Source organism: Nelumbo nucifera, chromosome 1, assembly GCF_055504915.1.
Source record: "Nelumbo nucifera cultivar China Antique chromosome 1, China Antique-T2T, whole genome shotgun sequence".
In the NCBI taxonomy this organism is placed as follows: Eukaryota; Viridiplantae; Streptophyta; class Magnoliopsida; order Proteales; family Nelumbonaceae; genus Nelumbo; species Nelumbo nucifera.
The window spans coordinates 177,788,457-177,794,456 of NC_142649.1; the positions used below are offsets into that span (position 1 = coordinate 177,788,457).

General features: G+C 48.5%; 1 pseudogene across 1 annotated transcript; it reads right to left on the minus strand.

The window, feature by feature from the left end:
* Positions 1-4,393: 4,393 nt before the first annotated feature.
* On the minus strand, positions 4,394-5,501 carry LOC104600379 (uncharacterized; annotated as a pseudogene). The gene is made up of 2 exons (XR_016085560.1): positions 5,079-5,501; positions 4,394-4,970 (listed from the first exon to the last, which is right to left on the minus strand). The product of XR_016085560.1 is annotated as an uncharacterized LOC104600379 (transcript).
* Between the last annotated feature and the right edge of the window lie 499 nt (positions 5,502-6,000).

Sequence of the window (6,000 nt, forward strand, 5' to 3'; positions counted from 1 at the left end):
CCGAGAAGTCGTCTAAGTGGTCTGAAATTCCCTGAGGCAACCACCATGCATGTTGACCACCCTCCGGATCGTTCGGCATGTGGGCCAACTTCCAAGGATCATAGGAGTGTTAGGATATGCATGCGGAATTTGTCAGCGAGCACGTCTCGCAGGTCGCCAGGTTGGCGCTTGTGCCAGTCCACTAGTTTGCGCCTGGGCCAGGCTACCAAGTCGCGCCTAGGCCAGGACGCCAGGTCGGCACCTATGCCAGGCCGCTAGTTCGCGCCTGGGCCAGGCCACCAGATCGGCGCCCGTGCCAGGCCGCCAGGTCGGCAGGTCGGCGCCTGGGCCGGGCCGCCAGGTGGGACACCATCAACTTGGCTAAGGCAAGTTGTTGCTTAAGTGGTTCCGGGTGTCACCTTGTTGTTCCGAAGTACCATGTGTCACAATATCATTGGAGGGCCAAATCCACCCTCATCATTTGCCCCCCACTCTCGAGCTGAAAGTATCTCGGCGAAGGGAGTAGATTGCTCCTTTTGGCCTGAAATGACTAATTTGGTGAGCTCGTAAGCGTCGATTCAATTCCTTAATCTCTGGGAGCGACTTGTAGTCCACTCTCCTTACCCTTGATTTTTCCCATGCCGAAGAGGTGATTGGGTCTTATGTGATGCCTATGTCTTTTACTAGCTCGACACCTTAGAGTACGGCTTCGTTGCATCAGCCTCGTTAGTGACGTCGGTTACCCACTCCTACAAGAAGCTACTAGGAGCTCGACCTATGGGCATAGCACTACTGACTTTAGGTCACCAGCTCGCACGGGAGCCTTGGAAGGCTCAGCCGGTAGGGGCGTTCATGCAGTCTGTTGGCTGCCTACTCCCGCGGAAGCCACAAAGGGCTCATCTTTGTAGAGGGTACCTCACGAAGAGGACTGATGAGGCTTTATCTGAGTTGAAATAAAGTTGGTAGAGCTACTTAGTCTGTTGGCCATCAACTTCCTGCATAGTCTTTGAGTTCATAGAAAATGGAAACTAGAAACTGAGAGATTTTAGTTTCTAAAAGGTGAGAACTTGGCTTTCTGGAAGAAGAGGACTTAGCCTTTCGAAGGATGAGAACTTAACTTTTTGTAGCGTTTCCCACAGACGATGCCAATTGATGAATCAATTTTTGGTGATGTATCAATTTTTTGTGCCAAGTACCTCGTCATTTGGTTTTCTTCCAAGTGGCCGATGACTCAAGGGTCGAAGTGAACTTTTGCTGGATGAGGACTTGGATAACGAGATGACCAGGCCGAGCTGAGGGTAGATTAGGTGCCGAGTCAACTGGGCCGAGCTGGGCAAGTTAGGTGCCGAACTGACTGGGCCGAGCTAGGCAGGTTAGGTGACGAGGTGACTGGGCCGAGCTAGGCAGGTTAGGTGACGAGGTGACTGGGCCGAGCTTGGCAGGTTAGGTGATGAGCTGACCAGAGGGCTGAGCTGCCTATTAGTTACCGAGCTGACTAGAGTGCCGAGCTACCTATTAGTTGTCGAGCTGACCAAAGGGCCGAGCTACCTATTAGTTGCCGAGCAGACCAAAGGGTTGAGCTGCCTGGTGGCGAGCTGGATTGATTGTTGAGCTTCGTAGTTCTTTAGAGACCTACAAGGAATCAATGTCAGAGGACCCAGGGTGGCTAACCCGGCAAGGTCGCTCCGATGCTTAAGTCGGTACTCTCATAGTAGACTGTGAGCTAAAAATCACAAAGTATGAGAGCTACAATATGCTTACTTGCCCCCCCCTATGCCATTGGGGTTGGTGCCTTTATATAGACATTGTTTGGTGTGGTTTTCACGCACCGCATCCGAGATTTCCGAGAAGTTGTTTAAGTGGTCCGAGATTCCCTCAGGCATCCGCCATGCATGTTGACCAACCTCCAGATCGTTCGGCACGTGGACCAACTTCCAAGGATCGTAAGAGTGTTAGGATATGCATGCCAAATTTGTCGACGAGCACGTCTCGCAGGTCGCCAGGTCGGCACATGTGCCAGGCCACCAGTTCACACCTAGGCCAGGCTGCCAGGTCGCGCCTAGGCCAGGCCACTAGGTCGGCACCCAAGCCAGGCCGCTAGTTCGCACCTAGGCCAGAACACTAGGTCGGCGCTCGTGCCAGGCCGCCAGGTCGCGCATGGGCCAGGCTGCCAGTTCACGCTTGGGCAAGGCCGCCAGTTCGCACCTGGGCCAGGCCGCTAGTTCGCTCCTGGTCCAGGCTGCCAATTCGTGCTTAGTGCAGGCCGCCAGGTCGGCGCCTGGGCCAGGCCGCCAGTTCGCGCCTAGGCTAGGCCGCTAGGTGGGACACCATCAACTTGGCTAAGGCAAGTTGTTGCTTAAGTGGTTCTAGGTGTCACCTAGTTGTTTCAAAGTTCCATGTGTCACAATATCATTGGAGGGCCAAATCCGCCCTCATCATTTTTCCCCCACTCCCGAGCTGAAAGTATCTCGGCGAAGGGAATAGATTGCTCCTTTTGGCATGAAATGACTAATTCAGTGAGCTCGTAAGTGTTGATTCAATTCCTTAGGCTCTGGGAGCGACTTGCAGTCCACTCTCCTTACCCTTGATTTTGTCCATGCTGAAGAGGCGACTGGGTCTTATGTGGCGCCGAAGTCTTTGCCAGTTTGGCACTTTAGCCCTTAGGCTTTGGGAGCGACTCGTAGTTCACTCTCCTTGATCTTTGATTTTGCCCATGCCGAAGAGGCGATTGGGTCTTATGTGGTGCCGAGGTCTTTTATCAGCTCGACGCCTTAGAGCTACGGCTGCATTGCATCAGCCTCATTAGTGACGTCGGTTACCCACTCATACAAGAAGCTACTAGGAGCTCGACCTACGGGCGCAACACTACTGAATTTAGGTCACTAGCTCGCACGAGAGCCTTGGAAGGCTCGAATGGTAGGGGTGTCCATGCAGTTTGTTGGCCGCCTACTCCCACGGAAGCCATGCAGAGCTCATCTTTGTAGAGAGTACCTCCCGAAGAGGAATGATGAGGCTTTATCCGAGTTAAAATAAAGTTGGTAGAGCTGCTTAGTCTGTTGGCCATCAACTTCCTGCATAGTCTTTGAGTTCATAAAAAATGGAAACTAGAAAGTGAGAGATTTTAGTTTCTAAAAGGTGAGAACTTGGCTTTCTGGAAGAAGAGGACTTAGCCTTTCGGAGGATGAGAACTTAGCTTTTTGTAGCGTTTCCCATAGACGACACCAATTGATGAATCAATTTTTGGTGATGTATCAATTTTTTATGCTAAGTACCTCATCATTTGGTCTGCTTCCAAGTGGTCGATGACTCAGAGGCCGAAGTGAACTTTTGCTGGATGAGGACCTGTATGCCGAGATGACCAGGCTGAGTTGGGGGTAGATTAGGTACCGAGTTAACTGGGCCGACCTGGGCAGGTTAGGTGACGAGGTGAATGGGCCGAGCTAGGCAGGTTAGGTGACGAGCTAACTAGAGGGCCGAGCTGCCTATTAGTTGCCGAGCTGACCAGAGGGTCGAGCTGCCTGGTGGCGAGCTGGATTGATTGTTGAGCTTCGTAGTTCTTTAGAGACATGCAAGGAATCAATGTCAGAGGACCTTGGGTGGGTAACCGGCAATGTTGCTCCGATGCTCAAGTCAGTACTCTCATGGTAGACTGCGAGCTAAAAATTACAAAGTATGAGAGCAAGAATATGCTTATTTGTCCCCCCTATGCCATTGGGGTTGGTGCCTTTATATAGGCATTGTTTGGTGTGGGCTTCACGCACCGCATCCGAGATTTCTGAGAAGTCGTCTAAGTGGTTCGAGATTCCCTGAGGCAACCGCCATGCACGTTGACCACCCTCCAGATCATTCGACACGTGGGCCAACTTCCAAGGATCGTAGGAGTGTTAGGATATGCATGCCGAATTTGTTGGCGAGCACATCTCGTAGGCCACCAGGTCGGCGCTCGTGCCAGACCGCCATGTCGCGCTCGTGCTAAGCCGCCAGGTCGACACCTGGGCCAGGCCGCTAGGTCGGCGCCTGGTCCGGGCCACCAGTTCGCACCTGGACCAGATCGCTAGGTGAGACACCATCAACTTGGCTAAAGCAAATTGTTACCTAAATGATTCCGGGTGTGAGAATATCATAATATCATTGCAGGGCCCAATCCGCCCTCATTATTAATCATCTTAAAATTTTAACACAAGTTAATAAAGTGGCCAAGTTCTGAAAATTCCCGCAGCTTCACTGCTGCAACTAATAAATTTACAACATTTAACTAGAAGAATATGCTAAAAGATCAAAACCACCATTAAATGTTTCGAAGTAAACAGATGTCACAGGTCTCTTTCCTCCGAAATCATCTGCGTTTGATTATAACACCAATCTCAAACAACAAAACTCAAGTATTACAACAAAGAAAAAAAAAGGCGACAAATAAACAAAACTTGTTTCTGTGATTAATTCATTTATCCTTCTATACATATTTGTATTTTTATTCTCTCCGAAATTTACAGAGGAGAATATACTGTAAGCTTCAAAGTGATACAAGTAAGAAAGGAAACACAACTGAGTTTTGATCTCTGAATCACACAACTTCAACCGCTGTACAGTGTAGGTTTGGCAATTTCTCTAGCAAGTCGAACCTTAGCATCGACACTCTTGGCTTTGCCGTCCGGTCAGAAGATCCCACCGGAAACAATGGAGCCGGCGTGGTTCGTTCGCACGGCCCGAATCACTTGGCTTGCATGCACTTGTGCTTCCTCCAAGGGGTCATGTGCATCTTGTTTTCTTTCATGCATTCCTTTCCTTAGCAGCAGAACACAAGATCTTGATTAGGGTTCTTAGCCTTTCAGCCTTTCCAACGAAAACTTCGGGAAGCCGGTTGATTAACCAGTTGTATTCATCCTTTGCTCTTGCCACCTCGAACTCAGCCCGGAAATTCAATTCAATCACCACTCTCACCTCCCCCTTCTTAGGACTTTTCTCCAGCACATCCAAGTAGGTGTGTTCTCCTGCAACCAGGTGAAAATAGAGTGAACCACAGTTCTTCAATTGATCAAACTCTGCTTAAAATCATCAAGTTCCATAATTTTTGAGACGGAAGTTGGAATCATGCATACCTGATGGGATGTCTGGAGAGCTCCTCCACTTGGACTTGCATATGGCACAGTCGTAACCGGCCTTGCGAAGATGGTCCGAAACTTCTCGCTGCAAGCACATTCGGCAACCTCCGGTTATCGGCCTCCGGAAAACGCAAATATTTTCTTTCATCTGGGATTCTCTTAGGGCAAATTTGGTTGAGCTCATCGGTGCCTTCGATTCGGAAGCTAGTCTTGTTGGTGATAGAAAAGATTTTGAGGGAGCGAGTAGCAGCGGAGAGAAGGGGAGAGATGACTAGGTGGTGACGAAGACGAAGGGGAGAAGATATCGTAGTCGATGTTCTTCACGGCGTTCCGACGTTCCAACTTCGGCCTCCGTTGGCTGGAGAAAGAACATGATAGAAAACAATAGCAAAAAAAAATACCCTATTTGTCTCTTCCGGCGCCGGCAACAAGTCTTCTCCAGCAACGACGGAATAAAATAGGGGACGCAACAATGTTCCAGCGACGACAACAAGTCGTCTTCTTGTAACTTAAGTAATTAACGCAAGGTAATAAATTGTAACAAAATGAAAATTCTGGTATCGCATTTTAAAGTTTGTGTAATAAATTGGAACTCGATCAGAATACCTATTGAGAATTTCCTTGTTGGAAGACAATATTGTCCAATTAATCTCTTAATTTAGTTTAGTGCTGAATTTATTTCGAGGTGAGTCAAACATTTGTGAATTTTAGAGGAATTTTCAAAATTCAAAGGTACGTTTGGATGCTTAACCAAACAACCACCTAACATCTCAAAAAGATTTTAGGGGGTGTAATGATTTTGTTTTCATTTATTTTTGAAATTGTACATTAGGAAAATGATTTATGGGATATGATATTAAATAACCAAACGAATACATGTTCTTTTTTTTTTTTTTTTTTTTTTTTCTGGGTTTAGAAC